We start from the raw sequence: 26721 nt of genomic DNA, 5'->3' as shown, positions 1-26721 counted from the left end.
ATTCTAGACCCAGGATGATTATTACTAGCTTTCCATTTCTATGGATATCTTTGAGAAATGAGCTGCACATGATTTAACTTATTGGCAACATAGCATTACTAACGTCCTTCTAATTGCTGACAGCCCGAACCTCTGCTGTTTTCAAGAGTGTCAGTAGGTTTGAACTTCCTTCACATAAACTCAGTTATTTGGGGAAAGCACCAGAGCTCTCTTTCTTAAAGGCCTGCATGTCTCCCTGGTAGCATCTTTGAGCCTCTTCAGACCTGGGGAAGGGCTCACTTTCTCAGAATGACACTTCTTCACAAGCCAGCCATTGCCAACACAGTAGCCTCTGGTGTCTTCAGTTTGCCTGTCCTAGCAGGGAGTCATTGCCCTCTGTGTTAGCTGGTGTGATATGAGCTCAAGATGTAGCTGATAGGGAAAAAAAAGAGCCCCTGACTTCTCTATTGCTCTTGCCTTGAGTTGGGGACAAGTGAGAAATGCTGGTGATGGGCACCTCCCAGGGAGATACCATAACCCCTGACTAACCACTGTGAAGACATCGAGCCCTATCTTCATGGCTACACACACGTGGTGAATCGTGTATGATACTAAGTTGTGCATGGAGTGGGCAAGTCTCTAATGTGACAGATTCACTGTTCCTACCAAGACTGAATGACATGCTTTTGATAAATTAGGGCAATTTCTAAAGACTTCAAAATTTACCCATGTATAATTTATGTTTACATATGTGTAAATTTCATATGTTATTGCTGTTTCATTGAGAAGGGGGTTTACAGAGATTTTCATGCCATCTCCAAAAAGAAAGAAAACCATAATGATGGTATATTTTATTGATTTGCCCGAAGATGAAACAAAATTCTTCAACACCCTATTTGGTGTTGTTCCAAAACCAAGCAGTGAGAAATTGCCTATGAAATCATTTTCCAGTTGAACACCATTGGTTCCTCCCTCCTTCCATCATGTTACCATCAGGTGTTGATAATATTTCTATTTAAGCAATTCTTTTCTTTTTGAATCTCTGCTTTACATAATTTTTATTATGCATTGACAATTTGTAACAGCATATTTTCTAGGACGTAAAGTGATGCTGTGTATTATGAATGCAATGTGTACCAATGAGATCATACTAATTGACATATCTATCACTCCAGATAGTTATCAATTTGTCAGTGAAAACATTTAAAATTGATTCCCTTAGCATGTTTGAAAGGCACAATACAATATTCTTAATTATAATCACCACACTATGCAATAGATCTCAAAAAAAAAAAAAAAACTTTCCTCCCATTATTTTCTTACTTGCTTGCCTCTCCCAGTGGTTTATGAGTTCCTGCAGGGAACTCATTGATGTTTGTTCCTAAGCATTGAACACACTGGCTGACACACAGAAGCCAAATACTCAACATCTGTCTGTTGAATACTTAAATGAACTAATTAATAAGTTGAAGTATATTTCATTATTTATAGGCAGGAAAACCCTGCAAAAGAAGAGTAAGGAAGTGAAGGCATCAAACCCAAGAGACATTTAACACACTTCATTGGAGCAGCTGTGCTCAAAATTGTTAGCTATTAACTCTGAGAGAAAACCAACACAATAGAAAAGAAAACCCAGGAATATTCCCAATAAAAGCACAGTGTCCTATAGGGTATTTTAAATTGGTGGGGGAAAAATAACCTTTTAACAAATATTAAACTACCTGGGGGTTGCAGAACAATCCTCCAAACTAGAATCCCCAAATATGAGCCTGCTTACCCAAAGTGTGGAAAACCAATCACCGACATCAGGGTGGTGGGAGAAAGTAGGTATTTATTGCAAAGCACAGAGCAAGGAGCCAGGGCAGCTATTAATTAATTCCCAGGCTCCCCAAGGAGTTAGGGGTGAAGGATCATATAAATTGAAATTGGGAGAGGGAGTTGCATAATGAGCTGGTTGGTCAGCAGTGTTTGTGACCATGCTTTGATTGGTCAGGCAATTTTTATGATGGTAAGGCTGTCTCCACTTGGTCTGGGGAGGTTACATATAAGTAGTAACCACCTTCTTCCCTAGACCTAAAATATCTCTTCCTGGACCTAGAATTCCACCCCCAGCAAACCCTTCTGGACAATGGTGGCCTATAAGGCTTTATCTACTGGAAAAGCAGGTGACTTCTGGAAGCTGGTGATTAGAACCTTGGCAGGCCAGCCTATCATTCTCTTAGTTCAGTGAATTCCTTTTGATAAAGGTAGGTGAGGACATATTGGGCTAAGGGAGACAGAGGAGAGGTTGGGTCCTGCATTTACGTTACAGGGGTTGGGTCTCATGGGGCACTGAGACCTAATAATCTAATAACCTAATAGTTCGTACACTGGTTAAGACACCTGTGTCCCATGTTGGAGTGTCTGGATTAAATGTCTAGCAATGGCTCCTTTCTCTGATTTCCTGCTAGTGCAAACCCTGGAAGATAAAAGCGATGGCTCAACTAATTGGGTTCCTTCCACCCACATGAGAGATCTGGACTAAATTCCTAGGTCCTGGCTTTAGTCTGATCCAGTCCCAGTTACTGCCAGCATGTGCAGAGTGGAGCAATGGATGGGAGTTCTGTCTGTCTCTGGTCTGTCTGCTTCTCAAATAATTTTTAAATTAAAATTTAAAACAACTGAATAACTTTATAGGAAAATATGAAGAATAAAATATGATTCTTTTACCTGAAAACAAAGTAAATTTCAGATTGATAAACTATTTGAATGTGAAAATGAAAACATTAAAAGGAACCATTAACGAATTTCTTTGAAATATGACAATAGGGAAGAATTTCCTATTATTCAAATTCTTGGAGCAATAGAGAAAATACAATTTTTATTACATGAACAATTTCCATGATGAACAAAAAAATAAGTAAAGACAAAAGCATAATTATAAAATAGAAGGATATGGTCACAAGTTATATTACAAAGAGTTTAAGTCAAAATATGGAAAACAAGTACAAATGATCCAATTTTTTAAAAATGGGCTGGAGAGTAAAAAGAAAAAATATTATAACTGGCAGTTATCTTTAGGAAAAGAAATTGTCTTTTCTTCGTGATAAATTAAATGTTACTAAAAAAAAAACTTTTAACCTGCAAGGATATTTTTAAAAGTTTCTGGGGCCGGCGCCACGGCTCACTAGGCTAATCCTCCACCTTGCGGCGCTGGCACACCGGGTTCTAGTCCCGGTCGGGGTGCTGGATTCTGTCCCGGTTGCCCCTCTTCCAGGCCAGCTCTCTGCTGTGGCCAGGGAGTGCAGTGGAGGATGGCCCAAGTGCTTGGGTCCTGCACCCCATGGGAGACCAGGATAAGTACCTGGCTCCTGCCATCGGATCAGCGCAGTGCGCCGGCCGCGGCGGCCATTGGAGGGTGAACCAACGGCAAAGGAAGACCTTTCTCTCTGTCTCTCTCTCTGTCCACTCTGCCTGTCAAAGAATAAAAATTAAAAAAAAAAAGTTTCTGGAAAAATGGAATTAAGAGATAAGTTTATTTTGGTGCCAAAAGAATTGAGATTGCATATATGAGAGGACTTCAAAAAGTTCATGGAAAAGATAAATCATGACAAAACTATGCACAGATTTAAATAGTTTTGCAGAAAACAAACACGTATTTTAACTTTCATTTATTTATTTTCATTTTATTTGAAAGGCAGAGAGAGGGAAAGGTCTTCTGTCTGCTGGTTCACTCCCCAAATGGCCCCAGTGACCAGGGCTGAGCCAGGCAAAAGCAGGAGTCCTGAATCAAATCTGGATCTTCCACATGGGTGACAGGTACTCAGCTATTCAAGCCACTACCTACTGCCTCCCAGAGTGTGTATCAACAGGATGCTGGGATTGGAAGGGGGGCTGGGCCTTGAACCCAGCCACTAATATGTGTACGGGTCTCCCAAGTGGTGTCTTCACTACTATGCCAAATGCCCACCCAAACAAACATATATTCTAATTCCATTTTCCATGAACATTTGCAGTGCCCATATGCAGCTTCTCAAATATCACACTGATGAAATAGTTCAAAGTTGGGCAACATACACTGTGGGGAAGGCCCATGAGAAGTAGATATTCCAATAAATTCCTGATAGAAATGAAAAGTGTGGTTGCAGCGGCGCTCGGGGTTTCCTGCCAGCAGACCATCAGGCCCCACTTCCTGCGGCAGCCTTGTTCTGAGGGTTCCCTCTGGTGGACATGGGTGGCCGCGGGGTCGTCTGGGCTGAGCCATCTGCAGACCACAGCTTAAGGGCTAATCTTAGCTGGTTTGCTTGCGACATCCACGGGTGCTAAGATGGTCTCCCAACACGGCCCAATCCCGTCTTGAAAAGAAAAAGGGAAGATACACAGCGGAGTGGGGGAGGCTGAGGAGCCATCTGCAGCCTTTCTCCCCACACTTGCCCGTGTCACAACAATGATTCACCCCACGTCGGGGAGGCAGCTTCCCTAATTAGCCCGGAGACACTAAGGACCCACACTGTTATAAAAAGAAGTGTATAAAGTATATAAAGAAATGAAAAACGTATCATTCCCTGCAGAGAAGAATTTGACATTAACCTGCACTGTTACCTACGCATTTCCATCTGACTCATTAAAAGTTATTTTCTTGCCGGCGCTGCGGCTCACTAGGCTAATCCTCCACCTTGCGGCGCCGGCACACCGGGTTCTAGTCCCGGTCAGGGCGCCGGATTCTGTCCCAGTTGCCCCTCTTCCAGGCCAGCTCCCTGCTGTGGCCAGGGAGTGCAGTGGAGGATGGCCCAAGTACTTGGGCCCTGCACCCCATGGGAGACCAGGATAAGCACCTGGCTCCTGCCATCGGATCAGCGCGGTGTGCCGGCCGCGGTGGCCATTGGAGGGTGAACCAACGGCAAAGGAAGACCTTTCTCTCTGTCTCTCTCTCTCACTGTCCACTCTGCCTGTCAAAAATAAATAAATAAATAAATAAATAAATAAATAAAAGTTATTTTCACACTGATTCTGAACTTGGCCAGCTGATTTTTTTCTCTGGTCATTGCAAACTGGACTGAGGTGGAGCCTTGAGAACCCAGTTTGGTGCTTTGGCCTCTTACCGAGGCCCTGCAATGAGAATGTTGCCCCAGACTACCTGCCGGGCATGAAAGACACCAGCAGGAGCAGTGTCTCCACAGCAGACAGCATCCCCAATCAGTGGCTTCCAGCCACTCATCTGTTGGATAAGGTCGGCTCCAAGTGACTGACATGTTAGTGTCCTTGCACCACAAATGGATTCCCCATGGATAGAACTCCCTACAGCTTACTGACAAAGCGAAAATCATGTCGTTTAAGTGGCGAAATGATCAAGTGATCCGGCTGAGCACCATGACTGGAGCAGGCAGACATGACTTGCTCCTCTTCGGATGCCTCTGGAAGACAGCAAATCGCCTCTGGAGCAGTTCTGCCAACAGAAGTTCGCCTGAATCATCAGATAAATCCAGATTGTGGACATTTTACAAACACCATTTTCATCAAGAATGTCAATGCACAAAAATGTCATTTTTTCAAAAATGTCAATGCACAGAAGCCACATGCTTTGTTAAAATACCAGGATGGATTGAGGTGTCTTGGAGCACAGATCAATTAAAATTTTGGCACCAAGTAAATCTCAAGTGGGCAAAGTGACTCAGAGAAATAAAATAGTGCAGCTTGCTTCCAAAAGCAGCATTAAACTTGAGAGAGGGGTAGGACACAGGGCCCAGAAAGCAGAGAAATACAACCACAGCAAATTTAAGAAGCACATCTGGAAGGTAACCATGGGTGTGGTTATTGCCACAGATGTCTGAGGAACCAATTATGTTGGTTTTTTATGTTTTGTTTTAAAGATTTATTTTAAAGACAGAATTACAGAGAGACGTAGAGCCAAAGAGAAAGAGAGAGAGGTCTTCCATCTTCTGGTTTACTCCCCAAATGACCACAATGACCAGAAATGAGCTGATTCGAAACCAGGAGCTTTTTCAGGGTCTCCTATGCAGGTGGAGGGGCCCAGTGGCCTGGGCCATCTTCTACTGCTTCCCCAGGCCACAGCAGAGAACTGAATTGGAAGTAAAGCATCTGGGGCATGAACCAGTGCCAACACTGCAGGCCAGGGCTTTAACCCACTGCACCACAGTGCCAGCCCCAGAACCAATTATTTTGTAAGCCACCAGTCTTTGAGGTCTTAACTGCCTAAGGGAAGCATCACCCAGGAAGTCCTGAGACCACTACTGCACTGTGCACTGGAATAAAAACAAACCAGAGGGGCCGGCACCATGGCTCACTTGGTTAATCCTCTGCCTGAGGCGCCAGCATCCCATATGGCCACCTGGTTCTAGTCCCGGTTGCTCCTCTTCCAGTCCAGCTCTCTGCTGTGGCCCAGGAAGGCAGTGGAGGATGGCCCAAGTGCTTGGGCTCCTGCACCTGCATGTGAAACCACGAGGAAGCACCTGGCTCCTGGCTTCGGCACAGCGCTGGCCGTGGTGGCCATTTGGGGTGTGAACCAACGGAAGGAAGACCTTCTCTCTCTCTGTCTATAACTCTGTCAAATAAAAAAAAAAGTGCTTGTAACTTTCTGTGGGGAGGCAGTGGAGCAGGAATGCAACTCAGTCCCCAGGGGGAACTGCCCTTGAGCGTATTTCCCATGCAGCTGAGGGGCACTTGGAGAAGGAAGGCAGATCGGATCCTGGGGGTCACTGTGCTCCTGCAGGAGGCAGGGCAGGGTCAAGGAATAAATCCACCCTGCTGATCAGGTGTCCCACAAGATGTCTGCCCAGTGAGCACCTGGAATTACAGGGAGAGCTCTTCTTTCCTCGCTATTTCTCTTTTCAAATGGGATGAACATTTGTTCCCATCACTGCAACCCCTTGCACTCATTTACATCCAGTGTTTGGAAGAGCAGTTCACTGGCTGTGGACTAAGATAATGGACATTGTGCAGACAGCTGCGGCCAGCGCCATGCCTCCAGCCAGGATGGGGTCCTAGGGCTGTGCCCTACGGGAAGGAGAGGGCAGCATTTTGTCCTGGGGAAAGATACGTAACTGGACAAGTGTGATGGAAGGACAGACAGTAGTCATTAGTGCTGGATGCTAAATGCTTCTGCTTTTCAACCCTTGGGGGAAAATGATGGCTTTGAATTTCTTGCTCCTCTTTTGTTGGGTGGGGTCATGTGGCAAGTTCAATGGCCAAAGCAGTGTGAGGAGGGTTGGCCAGTGCCACTCCCAGGCCAGAAAGCTTTATTACAATGGCAGGCTCCCTGAAGCCCTCCTCCCCTTTCTCTCTGCCAAGGAGCAGAGACCCCTGCCCCCGCCCAGACACAGCCTCAAAATGAAGCAAGAAATAAACCTGTGTGCTTTTAGCCAGTCATATTTAGTGTTCCTTTAATTGAACATTTTTTTCTCTTCCTGCAACCCGGTCTAGTCTATCCTGAATGACACGTTTTTCCACAGTTCACAAAGATGCATTCACTGGCCAGTAAGAGATAGACATGTGACTATGTAGAGATGGACATATTAGGGTTCCCCTCAAAAACAGACTTCAGTTGCAAATGTTCCAATGCAAATTCTTAAAAGTGGAGGCTTCTAGCGGCACTGGACAGTGAAAGCGCAAACAGGAGACCTTGAGGCTCTCGCACACTGCAAGTGCACAAAGTTGTCTCCATCCCTGGGGCCAAAAAAGGAAGGGGCAGGAAACAGAGTCTGACACCCAGTGGGGGCTGGAACTCTGGATGAGGTGCCACCCAGGGCTTGGGCACAGGGCAGGAGCTGTGGCCCCAAGGCTGCAGAGGAGAAGAGAGAACCCTCCAGCTCTCCTCCCCTCTGCTCTTCTATCTCCTGGCTTCTACCTGGCAGCTGGAAGTCTGAGATGCACTTTCCACACAGCTAGTCTTAGAAGGTCCAGAGAAGAGAGAGGGTCTAGAGTGCCCAAGGAAGAGGAATTGGTCTGGATGACAATTGTAGGTGCTCTGATAGCAGGTCTGAAGATCAAGGGAGTGCTCCCGAAAAAGCAGAGAATTCTCTTGAAACAAAGCTTAAGTGAATTCTCTGCATTTTTACATTCAAGAAATATCTGTGTAAAGTGACAGCACTATCTCTGTGGAATAATCCTTGGTAATAATTAAATACAAAAATATAATAAATTCATTATTATTGCACTGCATTGCTAAGTTAAGTCTAAAAGATAATTTAAGTGTGTTAGATCACTGATTTGATTCTTGAAGATATTAAATTCTTTGAAAAATAAATGAATCTGTATTTTACAAGTAAAAGAGTTCAACAGACCAAAACAAAATATGATAAAAATAGTTAAAACCTAAGTATTAGCCAACAATGCACTTGAAGACAATAACTCCCCCCTCAAAAAAACAGCTCATAGATGCCCAACTGTCAACTCCTTCCTGCTACTAGGAGCTGCGTGGTCCCTGCTTGCACCAAGAATCATCACTCCAGCCACTAGCCAGGTGAAGGGCCACAGTTATTGTATCTATTTCTTCAGAAGAAGTATTCAGACCAGCAAAAAAGAAAAACTTATGATTGTAAACTGCTCCTACACAGTCACAGAATGGATTTACCACTGCGTGAGTCAGCGTTTCGATCTGAATGCCAGGCCATGTTCCCGTGGAAGTACATAACTGTAAAGTGCATTGTGATTTCCTTTCTCAGATGAACAGTAGCCCCTGAGCCATGGTGACTCTCAGTGGGTTCTTTGTGCATCCTGTGGGCTCTTTCCTGCTATGTTGCTAAGAGACAAATAGCACACTGCAGCAGTGGTGTTTCCTGGAACAAACTCCTGGGTGTGATAGCAGGCCACGAGCTCCGACTGCACGTGAGCCGTTTGTTAGCATGGAAGCTGTTTCTCTGACTCCCCCGCTATAGGATCCTTCAGAAATAGCGCCTCAGCCTGGCAAAGCTCAGACTCATGTAAACACCGCCTTACTCTCAGTCCCAGGAGATGCCAGTTCCTGCTCTGCAAAATGCTTGTCTTTGCTGAATGAGACCTTGCCACACTGAAGAGCAGGCGGCTGTGCTACAGTCCAGCAGTCAGGTGATAGGTCAGGGGTCTGAGCCAAATGTCCACTGAGGGAGAAATGGGGTTGTAGAAATAGGCCAAGTGCAACCCTAGAAAGCCTTGGGCATCAGACCCTGGAGGCGAAAGACCCCTCTGGTTGAGGAGGCTTGTTACTCCAGTCCGCACTCACTTTCCTCCACACTTACTAGACTTCTTTTTAGAAATTGTTAAGTTATAGGATCTCAGTCCACAGCATTTGTATTCTGAGATTTCAAATGTTTGATGACCAGTTGATCATCCCCATGGTCACATATTACGAGTGACAAGAATGGTGAAAAGCCAGGAAATGACTGATGTTGGATCTAGGGTACCAGTTGAGGGTCAATTAATCTGACTCCTCCAATTAATAGTTTTAGAGCTATGAAAAAGCATTTATCCCTCCATTTCTCCTTCTATTTAAATTCAGAGTTTTTTGTTGGTGTTCTGCAAAGATGTTTAAAAATCCTCTTTTTTTTTTTTCCATTTCCATGTTACATTTCATGGTTCTGATTTTCTTCTGAACTTTAAATAATTCAACTTCAATTTCTGAACTTTTCACATTTTGGTTTTCTCTCCATAGCTTTGTTGACAGTACTTTGGGAAATAACATGCATTATTTTGAAAGAGTTCTTCTTTATTTTAAATCAACAAAACCTTATTGCTTTTTTTTCTTGACATTCAATTCACATTCACATTTTTGACCCTGTAATTGTTCCATTTTCTTTTCACTTCATGATCACCTTATTTTCACTGCCATTACTCCTCTCTTACAGTGTTTTAAACTGTACTTATTTGTCCAATATGCAAAGAACATAACTCTTATGAGTAAAATTATCACAGTCTTTGTGGGCTTAAAGGTGTAACTTTCATTAAACATTAATCCAGAGTGCAATGGACATGCTTGGCAAAAGATGACAAATAGTGAGTGTACTGGTAAGAAGTCCCGTAGGAAATTAGGGAATACGGCTGCTTCTGAGTTCACATTCAAGAGTGACATGTGGGCAGGACTGCTACGGCAGACTGCATGTCTCTCAGGAAAGCTTCCACATCACAGCAACAGAAATCCTAGCCAGCTTAACAAAATCAAATTTTATGGAGCTCTGCAAACTAAACCAAAGGAGTGCAATAATTTGAAGGCTATTTATTTTAAAAAAAAAACCTGCTGATCCTCAGTAAGAACTATGAAGTTTATGGTATGTTGAGTTGCATTTACTCCCCAGCACCCAGGCAGTGTAGGAAACACCAGGCCAGGCTTGGAGCTCCCCCACACACCTCCACCCCAGAGCATTGCCACCATTTGACTTGTCTTACAGCTTCTTGAAAAAGGCACTTGCACAGGCTGTGGTCATCCTTTCATCTGACTCAGGGCTTCCTTATTGAAAATGCTCTGTCCCCCAGGGCAGTTGTTGAAAACAGGCAACTACAACTGTTTAACAAGGCAGCTGCCCACAGCAAACAAGAGCCCAACCACAAGTTCAAAGGGATGAGCTGCAGATGATATACAAAGGGTGCTTTATAAAGCTCTGACACATTCCTGGGGATATAGAAGATCACACGCAAGTGCAGGAAAAACCTGAGAGGACCCCAGTCAGCTCTGGCTGAACTTGAGGCTCTGTGCAAAGAAGGGGTAACTAAGGTGGCATTGTCAGCTGCCAGAACACTGAATCTGTGACCCAACACATACATGCATGCACATAAACATGCATACAGATGCACATGTGCACACACTGAGTCCTTCAGAAAAGTGCAAAAGGCTTTCCAGGCTGAGCCATCTAAGAAAGTCACTGATCAATCATCAGCTAAAAAATAAAATAGCTGAGCAGAGACTTCAGTGATCTCACACACACAGAGACAAAAAAAAATAGTAACAGGAAAACAGCAATAGTCATAGATTCTGAGTGCCTATTGAGAGGGGAGTAGGGATCTGATTTCCAGAGTTGCCAATTTATGTTATTTAAAATGTCCAGTTAAGGGACCAGCATTGTGGTATAACAAGTTAAGCCTCCACCTGCTATGTCGTCATCCCATATGGTATAGGCTGAAGTTCTGGCTGCTCCACTTCCAACCCAGCTCCCTGCTAATGTGCCTGAGAAAGCAGTGGAAGATGGCCCCAGTGCTTGGTCCCCTGCACCCACACAGGAGACTCGGAAGAATCTCCTGGTTCCTGACATCCATTTAACCTAGCCTCGGCTATTGCTGCCATTTGGGGAGTGAACCAGCAGATGGAAGATCTCTCTCTCTCTCTCTCTCTCTCTCTCTCTCTCTCCTCCTTTCCCTATAATTTTGCTTTTCAAGTAAATAATCAGTCTTTAAGAAATGTCCAGTTTTCACTAAAGTACCATAAGCTACATAGAGAAACAGAAAGCTATGTCCCATGCACAGTTAACAAAGATGTAGAAGAACACTATTAGCCAGCTACAACTAGACAGCTCCTATGGAATACTCCACCATCAGTACATTGTCTTCAAGCGCGAAGGACTGTTTTCCCAAACAAATCACATTCTAGGCTGTAAAACAAATCTTAATCAACTTAGAAGGATGGAAATGATTCACATTGTACTCTCCGACCACAATGGAAATTAGAAAGTAGTTTGTAGAAACCAGGAGAATTTGGAAATCAAACAATAGGTTTCTGAAAAACATATGGGTAAAAGATGAAACCGCAAAGTAAATCAGAAAATATTTTGATCTGAATAAGGGTGAAAATACAACACATCAACATTTACAGTGTACAACTGAAGCAGTGCTTAGCTTAGATTTTCTGGAAGCTTTAAGGGCCTGTATTAGGAAATGAGGATATCAAACCCATAATCTAAGCTTTCCCCTTTAACACCTAGGTGAATTACTAAATAAAATGTGCTATATTCTTATAAGGAAATATTACTGGGCTGTAAAAAGGAATGAAGTGCTGAAACATGCTGTCAGATTGGTGAACCTCAAAACATTTAAGAGAACAGAAAGAAGCCAGATACAAGAGACAACACTGGGCATTATTCCATTTATATGAAATATGCATGAAAGAAAAATAGTATGGAGACAGCGAGCAGATGGTGCTCCTGGGGATAGAGATCAGAACAGATTACTTTGAGTAAGCAAGAATCACAGAACACAGGCAGTGTCTCCAGCCCCATGGGGGACTCAGCCCCAAGACAATGTGGTATTCAGACCGGCCAGTTAGCCACTCCCTTTGGACCCCAGTCCAGGTATTGTAAACCTGTGCCCAGAGCACTTAAGGAAGTAGTCAGGAGTGTGAGCAGCTTTGTACTTCTGGCCATCCCATCTTTGTGTCTTTCCCGCACAAAGAGAAATGACAACAGAGGATAAAATGACTACAGCAGCCACACCACCCTCTTCCCTCCCTCCTAATTGTCAAAAATGGCCAGCTGGTCACTGCCCATCACTTCACAAAGACCTGAGGGTCTGACTTCTGTTTTCCTCTGCCTTTTGAGTGCTGCTCTCTTCTTGAACCCGCCAGTGTCCATTGGAACCTGCCATACCCTGGCCTCCTAGGTCTTCAGGAACACTCAACTCATCATCCTCTCCTTCCGCTGTCCTGAACTGCCCCACCTCCAAAATCTACTACTGCAGCCTTTCCCGTTGTTTTCTCATCTCAAGGATTGTAACTGTTCTTAGTCCTACAGGGCTTCAGATTACTGAGTTGTCTGAATTCTCTGCTCTGCTAGCTTTCTCCTTTCTTTACTCCTCCCTTTCAGTGGCTTGTAGTTCATTATTTTGATAACATCAGCTTCAGTTTGATATATCAGGAAAATAAAAATAGCTACATATAGGTGTTTATTTCTCTTTGACTAGCAAAAACAAAGGTACTAAGAGAGGGGAAAAAATGTCAACATAAAATTGCCAGCACAGAACAAGAGTTATACAAAAATATGTTTCAAGTAGATGAAATAGATTTTTCCAAAATATAATATCTTCTCCAACACAGCTGTACTACAGAAGTTATTCACAAGGAGGAAGAAAATGATGGCACATGAAAAGAAAGCATAATATGGAGGTAAATATTAAATCCCCTTTTATGTCATGTTTCATCTCCTTAAAATGTGATTAACAGAAAAAATGTCATATTATGGGCTTTATAGCATATGTGGAAGTAAAGCTATGCTGATTGAGCAAATAACAGGAGTAGAAAGCAAACAGTGATTTTCATATTAAGCCTCAAATCACAAATCCAAAATTGTGTTAAATACACACTCTAAAAATCTTAAAGGAGGAATTGTGAGATTAGATAAAAAAGCAGGAACATGCATCATACTTGAAATGTAAGGATACATACCTACTAAACAGAAAATGATGCAAAAAGATAGATTACAAATCAAAAGATAAATGTATGAAGGGGCATTTTGAAATGACAAGGCCTCAAATACAATGAGCATGTGACAGCCTTGCATGTATAACCACTCATAACACAGCTTCACGGCACATGAAGAAAAATGGGATACCAGTGAAAAGAGAAAGAGATACTCCTACAGTCAGCAGTTAAGACCCCAACATACCTTTTTCAGAGATTAATGAGAGAGCATCAGAAATTAGCAAGGATGCTTTAAGCTTGAATAATACCATCAACATATTTACTTGATGTAACTTGTGTTCAAAGATCATTCCAGGTGCCAGCACTGTGGCGTAGCAGATAAAGACACCTCCTGCAGTGCCAGTATCTGATATGGGCACCGATTCCAGTCCTGACTACTCCACTTCCAATACAGCTCTCTGCTATGGCCTGGGAAAGCAGTAGAAGATGGCCCAAGTTCTTGGGTCCCTGCACCCACATGAGAGACCTGGAAGAAGCTCCTGGTTCCTGGCTTCGAATTGGAGCAGCCAACTGGGGAGTGAACCAGCGGATAGAAGACCTCTCTGCCTCTCTTTCTCTCTGTGTGTAACTCTGACTTGTGAATAAATAAATAAACTTAAAAAAAAAAAAGATCGTTCCAGCCAACAACAGCAAATGCTTCCCAAGGGCATATGGCATTTTCACAAAGATAAACCATTTCACAGAATTGAAAATTGATCCCAATTATTTGGAAAATAAATAATACAATAAATAATCAATTGGTTACACAATGAGTCACAAGGAAAATTAGAAAACATTTTGAACTGGAGGACAATGAATACACAACATATCCAACATATTAAAATATATAAACTACAGTTAGAATAGTGCTGATAGGTAAATTTGACTCATAAGATGCTTACATTAGAAAAAAAGGGTTTAAAATCCATGATACTTTTTTAATTTTGAAAGATAGAAAAATAAGAGCCAAGTCCACACAGAAGCAAAAGACAATAATATATTCCTTCATGACATAGGATGAAATAATGACATTTGTCTAATAGAAAAAGCAATGCTTTGTATTACCAAGAGAGTTTTATAAAATGAACTGTTAAAGAATTTTCTTGAAGAGGGAGGAAATGATTTGACAAGAAAGTTCTAAGACTTAAGAAATAGTAGAGAACAAAATGAGAAACTAAACATGCTAACTGACTATGGCATGGCCATCTATGACTTTAGAACTTTGACCTATAACCTCTGCAATAAGCAGCCCTTGAAACCAAACAACTGTGCAGAAATTGGCCCACCCAAGAGTGAATTGACCCACCCTCCACAAGCACAGTCCCCGCCCTGACTTCCAACTCAGGCTCAAACAGAGAAAGCCGAATATGCTCCCCAATCAAATTACATAAGGAATCCTGCTTCTAGCTGGCTTCTAGTTGGCCCAGCTCCAGGAACTTGTCATCAGAAACACCTGAGCTGTCCCTTTTTCTCACTCTAAAACTTTCTCCACCTTTGTGTATCTGCCAAACTTCAGTGATGGAGGTTCACTCCTTCACTTTAGCCTTGGTTTGTTCTCATTTGGTGTCTGTATTGTGATGCCATTAAGAATAATCATAAATGGCCGGCGCCGCGGCTCACTAGGCTAATCCTCCACCTAGCGGCGCCGGCACACTGGGTTCTAGTCCCGGTCAGGGCGCCGGATTCTGTCCCAGTTGCCCCTCTTCCAGGCCAGCTCTCTGCTGTGGCCTGGGAGTGCAGTGGAGGATGGCCCTAGTGCTTGGGCCCTGCACCCCATGGGAGACCAGGAGAAGCACCTGGCTCCTGCCTTCGGAGCAGCGTGGTGCGCCACCGCAGTGCGCCAGCTGTGGCGGCCATTGGAGGGTGAACCAACGGCAAAAGAAAGACCTTTCTTTCTGTCTCTCTCTCTCTCACTATCCACTCTGCCTGTCAAAAAAAAAAAAAAAAAAAAGAATAATCATAAATATTTAGGCTGCGCCATGGCTCACTAGGCTAATCCTCCACCTGCAGCGCTGGCACCCAGGGTTCTAGTACCAGTTGGGGCGCTGATTCTGTCCCAGTTGCTCCTCTCCAGTCCAGCTCTCTGCTGTGGCCTGGGAAGGCAGTGGAGGATGGCCCAAGTCCTTGGGCCCTGCACCTGCATGAGAGACCAGGAGGAAGCACCTGGCTCCTGGCTTTGGATCAGCGAAGCGCACCAGCCGTAGCGGCCATTTGGGGGAGTGAACCAACGGAAAAAGGAAGACCTTTCTCTCTGTCTCTCTCTCTCTCACTGTCTAACTCTGCCTGTCAAAAACAAAACAAAATAAAAGAATAATCATAAATATTTAAGTAAATTTAATTAATAATAATTTCAGAAAACTCCATTAAAAGTTTGTTTACAATTTACAGGCTTAAAAAACATAAGACCTAAACAAACTTGTTCATAGATTGTAAGTTTCAATGTAGTAAGATGTCGATTTTCCTCAAAGTAATTTATAGGTTTAAGGAAATTGCTATTATAATCCCAACAAAATGTTTCTAGGCTTTCTAAGCTTTTGGTAAAATGTACTGGGAAAGGCCCTAGGTTAACTCAATCAAACAAGGGGAAAAAAGTGTAAGGAATCACTCTATCTGATAAAAATCTTATTATATATAGTTACAGAAATCACAGTCTCTAAATCTCTCTCTCTCACAGACACACACTTTCTCTCTTTCCCTCTCTCTCGCCCCTCTCTGTATCTCTGACTTTCAGGTACAATATGTTTTTTGTTAAAAAAAAAAGATTATTGCCAAATACAATAGCATTTTATAGCTATAATAAATATATATAATATAATATATATAATATTATATTATAATATAATATAATAATATATAATATAATAATATATATAATATAATAAAATCTCAACATACATATTTCCACATAAAATTTCTTCCAATGTCTTCCACTTGACTTTTTTTTTTTTGACAGAGTTAGACAGTGTGAGAGAGAGAGACAGAGAGAAAGGTCTTCCTTCCATTGCTTCACTCCCTAAATGGCTGCTATGGCTGGAGCTACGCCGATCCGAAGCCAGGAGCCAAGTGCTTCCTCCTGGTCTCCCATGCAGGTGCAGGATCCCAAGCACTTGGGCCATCCTCCACTGCCTTCCCAGGCCACAGCAGAGAACTGGACTGGAAGAGGAGCAACTGGGACTAGAATCCGGCGCCCATATGGGATGCCAGCACCACAGGCAGAGGATTAACCAAGTGAGCCATGGCACCAGCCCCCTCCAGTTGACTTTCTACTAAAGACAAAATGTTTAATGCAACCAACAACATCCTGCAAGACTCCGTCTCCCCTCTTTGTTTCATCTGGCAATGACTTTTCTACATTCTTATCCCACCCAACACAGGGGCTGCTTCTAGTGCCTAGATGTTCCTCTCCACTTACATTTCTTGCATCTAGAACAGGTCTCCTCTGCCCTCCTTCCAGTTCACTAATATCTACCCAACACTCTGAACTTACCTTCAAACATCCCATCATCACAGAGGTATCTTAATTCTTCAGAAGGGGCCTGATTTCCTAGTAAGCAATTTTACAGCAATCCTCACTACAGTTTTATAATCCATGTTCATGTTCTTGAGGCAGTAAATATCTTTTGCCCTCTAAGCAAGCCGCATGAGATCAGGGCTGTGTCATGCTCCTCATTGTTTCCCTCATGTCCTGAACATGGTCTTGAACATATTGGGCATTTAACAAGCATTGGTTGAGTTAATGAGTGACCTAGGATACAAATCAAGTTTTCGGAAGCCCCAAACACCTCTTTGTACGGAATGCCTAAACATTCTAAGAGTAAAGGGAAAATTAAATCTGTTCCTTTCCCCTAACCTATTTATCTTGATCATACACCCTTCCGGTACATTCTAACTATTAGGAGCAACAAACTCGATTCAAGCAGTGTACTCAGAGTTATTAGAACTCCATGCTTTACAACTCCAGGCAGAAGAAACAGCACTAATACCTGTATCATAAGCTAATCATGTTATCAGAGGCCTTGGCAGGCATCCTTGTTGTGTTTGGAAGAACTAAGTTGACCAACAATGTGTTTATCCAAATCTACAGATGAGTCATGTCCTAACAAGGATCAACTGTACTATTAAATGTTGGCAGGAGAGAGACAGGAGGTCCCAATGGCTTACTTTGGCTCAGATCCAACACCCTCCATGCAGTGATAAATAACACCAACCTAAGGCATAACAGCAATAAAAGCAGAGGCAGGATCTTATTTAAAAGAAACTCTGGAATTACTTCTATCCCAACTGTTTTAAGATGCTTAAAAACAAAACAAAATCAAATGCAATCTAAGGTCACCTTGGAATCGTGGCACCCACCAGTCCAAAATCATGTTTCTGAAATGAAACTGCTTTTGTTGCCTGCTCAATCAGCAATAAAATATTTTAAAATGTTTTGGTAACAGTGATGTCATTGAAGGGAGTTGTGCTATGTGATCTCTAACAATTACAGCATTAATTCAACTCTTTGGAGAGCAGGTCTTGTGGTAAGAAAAGCACTACTAGATAAGAGCATGGTTTCCAAGTCAAACTACCTGGATTTAGCTCCTAGCTGGAGCACTGATGGGCTGTAAAAGTGGGAACCTCTTGTGCAAAAGGATGATTTTTCACAGGATTCACTTAACAGAATTGTGAGATGATTAAACAAGACAAAAACCGCCAGATCTCTTAATATGCTATCCAGCATATGGTACTCTATGTTGGACATTATGTTTAGCACGTCACATGCACCATCTCAAATCCTTACAACAATTCCACAAGGCTGGTGCTGTGACTTAACGGGTAAGGCCACCACCCGGAATGCTGGCATCCCATATGGGCTCCAGTTCCTGTCCCAGCTGCTTGTACCTACTAATGGCCTGGGAAAAGCAGCAGAATACACCCTAAATCCTTGGGCCCAGGCCATCCACACGGGAGACCCGAAAAAAGCTCTTGGCTCCTGGCTCCTGGCTTTGGCCTGGCCCAGTACCGGCTTTGTGGCCATCTGAGGAGTGAACCAGAAGATGGAAGATCCTCTTTCTCACTCTCTCCATCTGTCTGTAACTCTGGCTTACAAAATGAATCAAGAAATCTTTAAAAAAAAAAAGACATCTCAAGACAATTGTAAGTTTTCTCATTTTTCCAGTGAGTAAATCGGGATTAAATCATTACTCTGGAGTCACTGGGTTAGTCACACCAGGCATAATTTAAATCCAGACTTACAGAACTTCAAAAGTCTACCATCATCATAGATATTTAATGCTCTGCCATGTAATGGGCACTTAGACTATATTGTATTATTCTTTATTTATTTTTTATATTCTTTATTCATATATCATATTATTCTTTATTTCACCCTTAACCATACACCATTCCCTCAATCTGCATGAAAGAGGTTATTGTCTGATTTACACAAAACTGGAGGCCAGAAAATAGTTATTCTGCCAATAATTAGTTTTTCAAAAGGCAGTAAGCAGATTTAGAACAACTACAATGCATTTGAATTCTATATCTCAACATTATCAACTATAATACAATAAATTACACTTGTCTTAGAGGTTTTGTTATGAAATTTAAGTAGGATTTATAAATATAGTCTGTACAATTCTTGCTTCAAAGTGGTCACTGACTCTGTTTTTATTGAAAGAACACACACATATGCACACTTTTAAGGATATGTGATAGATAATTGATAAAGGATAATAGATGACAGATAATAGGTGATAGATCCATGATAAGTTATAGATGATAGATATCAAACATCTGGGATCATTTCACCAAACTGAATCTACAATCTACAAAAACTGAATACCCCATTGGTATTATTTCATTCTTTCAGTCATCAAAACTCTTCCTTCCTTTTCCTTATCTATATAAAAATCTATGTCAGGTTTTTTGTTAAGAGACCAAATGAAGGTGATATAGTAGGCTAAGCCTCCGCCTGCAGTTCTGGCATGCCACATGGGGACTGGTTTATGTCATGGTTGCCCCTCTTCCAATCCAGCTCTCTGTTAATGACCTGGGAAAGCAGTAGAAGATGGCCCAAGTACTTAGGTCACTGTACCCACATGCAAGACCTAGAAGAAGCTCCTGGCTCCCAGCTTTGGGTTAGCCTAACTCTGGCCATTGTAGCTGTTTGGAGAGTGAACTAGAAGCTGGAAAACTTTTCTCTCAGTCTCTCCCTTTCTGCATCTGTAACTCTGCCTCTCAAATAAATAAATAAATAAATCTTAAAAGTGGGGGGGCACGAAGACTAATGCCCTCCATCTTATGCCCATGTGGCTATGTGGGTAACTATCATCTTTCTGGTACTGATCAAATGAATACATAGCTACTAGATAACTTTTAAGTCACATCAATCACAAAGCAAAAGAAACCGAAGTAGCCATTATAATGGTTTGGATGACAAAGGAAAAATCTACTCTTCTGGATGCTACTCCATCACCAACCACTCAGAATTTTAAAGTCATTTTATTGCTCTACTTCTTATTTTTTTAATCTGTATGTAATAAGATTTCAAATTCAAGGCTTAGGCAAATTCTTCCCAGCCTTCAGCATCAGCTGTCTGCAGAGCAGCAGAGAGATTACCCATGAGGTGTCTTTTTGCATCTGAAGACTGAGAAGCCTTCCAGGGAAATAACCATATGGTCTGCAAACAACTGGTTCAGTGTCAAAGAGGAAAGGTTATTTTGCATTGAGCACAATATCTATCACTTAGATTCTCTTCTGAGCAAGCCCTCAGGGCCTTTTTCCTGGGTCCCAGTTCCTAGAGTTGTGTGTATGGTAGGGGCTGGGGGAGTGATCCTAGTTTTAGACTTGTATGTGGTGGAGAGATGGCTAAAATAAAATATAAGTGAACAATCTAAGTCTACACAGGGAAGGCAGCTGGGACACATGGTTGCTTGATCAGAAATCTGTGTAGTAGGGAAGAGGAAGGTCTAGAATCAACAGGTTCTCTCCCTGTGGCAGACTGGAGTACAGTGGAGCATAGACACTCACATCTAAGTACGATGGGCCTGCATCTAGACAGGAAAAGAAGTCAGAGGGAATGTCATCCTTCAGGAACCTCATGGAAGCTTTGCAATGGTTTTGACAACTTGTGCAGCACATTCAGCAGCCATGGTGGCTACTGGAGGCCTAGAAAGTGGGAAAAAGATACTTTATGTACATTTATCTGAATTGACTGTAGGTTTATCTGGTAAAATATTTCAAACGTGTGCAAATTTCAGTGTTCTTCTGAGAAGATGACAGTAATGAAGAACATACCACTTCCTCTTAATGCTAGTAGAAATATCCTCCATGTAAGAGTGTGAGCTGGTATAGCCAGCATTGGTTAGCAGGAGCACCTTTCTTTTTCTATACCATAACTCAATAATTTGTTCTACTATCACCTTTAGAAATGAGAGAAATGCACTGGGATTAAACATGACAATAGGTCTGATCTGATTTCATCATCATTTAAAAAAAATCATCTATTATTTTTCACTTTATGTTTCTGTGTGGGAACAAACTGTTGAAATCCTTACTTAAGGTATACTAAGCTGATCTTCTGTATATTAAGATAATCGAAAATGAATCTTGATGTGAATGGAAGGGGAGAGGGAGTGGGAAAGGGGAGGGTTGTGGGTGGGAGGGACGGTATGGGGGGGAAAGCCATTGTAACCCATGAGTCGTACTTTGGAAATTTATATTCATTAAATAAAAGATAAAAAAAAAAAAGAAATGAGAGAAATGGTTGTTGGTGTGGAGGGGTCAGGATCATTTTGTGCCCAAAGTGGTATTTGGAGAATTTCTATGTAAGTGGCTTTGAGGTAGGAGCGCACTAGGTAAAGAGAAGATTAGTGGCCTTGGCCCAGGTGACTTGACACTGTTGCTATGAAGCCATGGGCATCTTTAGCAGCTCTGAGACATGTGTCAGGGACTAAAATACTGTCAATCCAAGTTTAGGAACACCAATGTATCCGCAAATGAGTATTTTGGGTTCAGTCTTTAAGATCTGCTCATTAAGTCAACCAAGTTATTTCAAAATCTCACTCAATCATATTTTGTAGCCAAGGAGAATTTGCTCAAGTTAATCATAAAAAGAAAAGAAAAGTAGAGGCAGATAGAGTTGTGGTGCAACATGTTAAGTTGTTCCTGCAATGCCAGCATCACATATGGATGCCAGCTGGGTTCTCAGCTGCTCCACTCTTTTTTTTTTTTTTTTTTTTTTTTTTTTTTTTTTTTACAGGCAGAGTGGACAGTGAGAGAGAGAGACAGAGAGAAAGGTCTTCCTTTGCCGTTGGTTCACCCTCCAATGGCTGCCGCGGCCAGTGTGCTGCGGCCAGTGCACCGCGCTGATCCAAAGCCAGAAGCCAGGTGCTTCTCCTGGTCTCCCATGGGGTGCAGGGCCCAAGAACTTGGGCCATCCTCCACTGCACTCCCGGGCCATAGCAGAGAGCTGGCCTGGAAGAGGGACAACCAAGACAGAATCCGGCACCCCGACCGGGACTAGAACCCAGTGTGCCGGCGCCGCTCCAACTTCCTGCTAATGCTCATAGGAAAGCAATAGTCCCTAACCCACTGTTGGTGAGAATGTAAACTGGTACAGCCACTATGGAAGACAGTATGGAGATACCCCAGAAATCTGAATGTAGACCTCATATGACCCAGCCATCCCACTCCTAGGAATTTACCTAAGGGAATTGAAATCAGCATATGAAAGAGTCATCTGCACCCCCATATTTATTGCAGCTCAACTCACAATAGTGAAAACACAAAATCAACCCCAATGCCTATCAACTGAAGGTTGGATAAAGAAATTATGGAATATGCATACTATGTAATATTACAACGAGGTAAAAAAAAATGAAATCCAGTCATTTGCAACAAAACGGATGAATCTGGAAAACATCATACTTAATGAAATAAGCCAGTCCCAAAGGGACAAATTTCATATGTTCTCCCTGACCTATGATAACCAATAGAGCACCTAAAAGGCAATCTGTAGAAGTGAAATTGACACTTTTTTTTAACTTTTAATTAATGAATATAAATTTCCAAAGTACAGCTTATGGATTACAATGGCTTCCCCCCATAACGTCCCTCCCACCAGCAACCCTCCCCTTTCCCACTCCCTCTCCCCTTCCATTCACATCAAGATTCATTTTCGATTTTCTTTATATACAGAAGATCAGATTAGCATACATCAAGTCAAGATTTCAACAGTTTGCTCCCACACAGAAACATAAAGTGAAAAATACTGTTTGAGTACTAGTTATAGCATTAAATCTCAATGTACAGCACACTAAGGACAAAGATCCTACATGAGGAGTAAATGAACAGTGACTCCTGTTGTTGACTTAACAAATTGACACTCTTGTTTATGGCCTCAGTAATCACCCTAGGCTCTTGTCATGAGCTGCCAAGGCTATGCAAGCCCCCTAGTTCACTGACTCTGATCATATTTAGACAAGGCCATGGTCAAAGTGGAAGTTCTCTCCTCCCTTCAGAGTACCTCCTTCTTTGATGACCCATTCTTTCTACTGGGATCTCACTCGCAGAGATCTTTCATTTAGGTTTTGTTTTTTTTTTTTTTCCCCCAGAGTGTCTTGGCTTTCCATGCCTAAAATACTCTCATGGGCTTTTCAGCTGGATCCGCATGCCTTAAGGGCTGATTCTGAGGCCAGAGTGCTGTTTAGGACATCTGCCATTCTATGGGTCTGCTGTGTATCTCACTTCCCATGTTGGATCATTCTCTCCCTTTTTTATTCTATCAGCTAGTATTTGCAGACACTATTCTTGTTTATGTGATCCCTTTGGTTCTTAGTCCTATCATTATGATCAATTGTGAACAGAAATTGATCACTGGGACTAGTGAGATGGCATTGGTACATGCCACCTCGATGGGATTGAATTGGAATCCCCTGGTATGTTTCTAACTCTACCGTTTGAGGTAAGTCAGCTTGAGCATGTCCCGAATTGCACATCTCTTCCCTCTCTTATTCCCACTCTTATATTTAACAGCGATCACTTTTCAGTTAATTTTCAGCACTTAAGAATAATTGTGTGGGCCGGCGCCGCGGCTCACTAGGCTAATCCTCCGCCTAGCGGCACCGGCACACCGGGTTCTAGTCCCGGTCGGGGCGCCGGATTCTGTCCCGGTTGCCCCTCTTCCAGGCCAGCCCTCTGCTGTGGCCAGGGAGTGCAGTGGAGGATGGCCCAGGTGCTTGGGCCCTGCACCCCATGGGAGACCAGGAAAAGCACCTGGCTCCTGGCTCCTGCCATCGGATCAGTGTGGTGCGCCGGCTGCAGCACGCCGGCCGCGGCGGCCATTGGAGGGTGAACCAACGGCAAAGGAAGACCTTTCTCTCTGTCTCTCTCTCTCTCACTGTCCACTCTGCCTGTCAAAATAATAAAATAAAATAAAATAAAAAGAATAATTGTGTGTTGATTACAGTATTCAACCAAAAGTATTAAGTAGAACAAACAAAGAGGGATAACATATCAAGTTGCTCATCAACAGTCAGGGTGAGGGCTGATCAAGTCACCATTTCTCATAGTGTTCATGTCACTTTAACAGGTTTCCTTTTTGGTGCTCAGTTAGTTGTCACCTATCAGGGAGAACAAGTGGTATTTGTCCCTTTGGGATTGGCTTATTTCACTCAGCATAATGTTTTCCAAATTCCTAACCGGGATCACTTTTCAGTTAAAATTTAAACACCTAAGAATAATTGTGTATCAATTACAGAGTTCACCCAATGGTACTAGAACAAAAAAAATACTAAATTGGATAAAGTACTACATTGTACATCAACCATCAGGACAAGAGCTGATCAAGTCACTGTTTCTCATAGTGTCCATTTCATTTCAACGGTGTCCATTTCATTTCAACAAGTTTCCCCTTTGGTGCTTAGTTAGTTGTCGCCGATCAGGGAGAACATATGATATTTATCCCTTTGGGACTGGCTTAATTCACTCAGCATGATGTTTTCCAAATTCTTCCATCTTGTTGCAAATGACCGGGGTGAAATTGACACTTTGAGAAGCAATGACTTGAACAGCCCTTGTCTTGACTGTTGAGGAACAGTTTTTTTATATATATTATTTCTTGAACAACTCATTTAACATAGAGTTAAACATATGTGTATAAAGTCAATTAAAAATAGATCTCAGTAAAAAATAAGAGTGGGAATAAGAGAAAGAGGAGGAAGAGAGTTTGGGAGAATGGGTAGGAGGGTGGGCATGGTGGGAAGAATCACCATGTTCCTAAAGTTGTAATTATGAAGTGCATGATGTCTGTAAGAGTAAAGCTGTATAGTTCTGCATACATTCCTATGGTCTTAAAAAAAGAAAAAATATGCTATCGACAATATTTACATTAGTATTTTTATCTGAGACTAATCTGTTATTTAGTTGTCTTATACTTTCTTGCCAACCCATTTGGTTTGAAAGTTTACTATTCTTTAAAGAAACACGATGTGCATGTTCACCATGGGTGTGGAATTCTTATTTTAATAGCCCTTGAGACACTTAAACATTGTCTTCCTCTTTCAGCCAATATTTTCAACTTAGCACTTCACGAATTTCAGAAAAAAATGTTTTATATTTAAAAGTTATTCAAATATATTGTTTTACCATAAAAAAAGAAGAAGAAGATGGCTCAAGTCCTTGGGCACCTGCATGCGGATGAAGCTCCTGGACCCTGGCTTTGACCTCGTTGCGGCCATTTGGGGAGTGAACCAGCAGATGGAAGATCTGTCTCTATATCTCTCTATATTTCTAGTTCCCTCTCTCTGTAACACTACCTTCCAAATAAATAAAAATAAATCTTAAAAAATATATTTGGAAACTGGGAGTCAAGAAGACCAAGGTGCACACATTCATCATCGTTTTCATGGTCAATTCTCCTTTATATGGAAGGATACACTACTTGAACTCGTGTGTGTTAAAAGTCCTCCCTCACAATTTGGTTTAAAGTGATTAAAGCTTAGGCATTTTTACCTTCTGTTATTGTCTTTCCATGAGTAAGAAAACATGCCCCATGAGATAGAAGTACAATTTAAGCAATGTCTGCTGTCTTTAATGATCTTCCCATAGTGTATGTACTTCTGTTCTGCTGTAGCTCTGCATAGGTGCAGTGTAAGAAGAAAAGCAAAACTAAAAAGTGTGGGCTGATGCCCTGAATACAATCAACTGCTGAGGCATTAAACTCTACTACTGCACAGGAGGCAAGAGGGAAGAGCAGGTCAGGATACTGAAGTGCATAGGAGTTTTGAAGTAGAGATCTATTCCTTCTTCCTGTTTTGCTTTCAGGGAGTTAAGCTGCAGAAGCTTATCGATTACATTTTCAAATCAAGGCGGCTTGTTGTAGAGCACCAAAGAAATTTTCTGCTAGTGACTCATATTAGAAACAGGCATGTTTTGGATCTAACCCTCTCTTCTACTGAGAAGGTTCATAACCTTGAGTAAGACTCTTCTTGCTGTCTCTTGGAAGAAAATGCAAAGAGAAAGTGTTGCACTACATCACCAATGTTCTCCCTTGCTCTGTAAATTTAATTAGAGTTTCCTCTTAAGACACAGATTCCCTTTCCACCTTTCCTAGGTATAATCGCTGGCCCTAGATCATAACTCACTCATCATCGATGTAATTCTAAAGATTCAAGATGGCTGGAAGCCTCCAGATTGTTCTCATGCCCTTAACTTTCATCCATAATCACTTTCAAATGATTACACAGTGTCTTTGGACTTCTCCTTGAAAATGCAATTACGAAATCCCATCCTCTCTATAGAATATGGGTTTGTGTGGCTGCACCAGGGAGGATGGATAGAATGCACAATGACAAAGGGGCCCACCAGCCCAGCTCCTCTGCAATCAGCCAGTCAGTCTCATTGCTGGCAAGAGGCACATTGACAACAACTTCAAGGTCAGATCTCAATACTTTCTGCTACCTGCTAAGTTGGACCGCTAGCTCACCTGGCCACTAGCAATGGAAATGTTTATATCCAAGGATAGGACATCAAAGTTCAAAGGGTTCAAGTGAATGCAATTATTTCTTAATCATCATCATTCTGGCTTTAAGGTAAAGACTTTTATTTATAAATATAAATTAAAAAGTACTCTTAGAAAAGATGTTACCTGGGGCTAGTGCCGTGGCTCACTGGGTTAATCCTCCACCTGCAGCGTCGGCATCCCATATGGGCGCTGGGTTCTAGTCACAGTTGCTCCTCTTCTGGTCCAGCTCTCTGCAGTGGCCCAGGAGTGCAGTGAAGAATGGCCCAAGTGCTTGGGCCCTGCACCCGCGTGGGAGACCAGGAGGAAGCACCTGGCTCCTGGCTTTGGATTAGTGCAGCACTGGCCGTAGCTGCCAGTTTGGAGGTGAACCAACGGAAGGAAGACC

General features: G+C 42.4%; 1 long non-coding RNA gene across 1 annotated transcript in view; it reads right to left on the bottom strand.

Annotated features, from left to right (window-relative positions):
- LOC103348011 (uncharacterized) overlaps window positions 1-26721 on the bottom strand; it is a 51903-nt gene that overhangs the window by 17148 nt on the left and 8034 nt on the right. The window lies entirely within an intron of this gene.

This window comes from Oryctolagus cuniculus, chromosome 6, assembly GCF_964237555.1.
Source record: "Oryctolagus cuniculus chromosome 6, mOryCun1.1, whole genome shotgun sequence".
NCBI lineage: Eukaryota > Metazoa > Chordata > Mammalia > Lagomorpha > Leporidae > Oryctolagus > Oryctolagus cuniculus.
The sequence above is the reverse complement of the archived record's forward strand: the minus strand, read 5'-3'. Positions and strand labels throughout refer to the sequence as shown.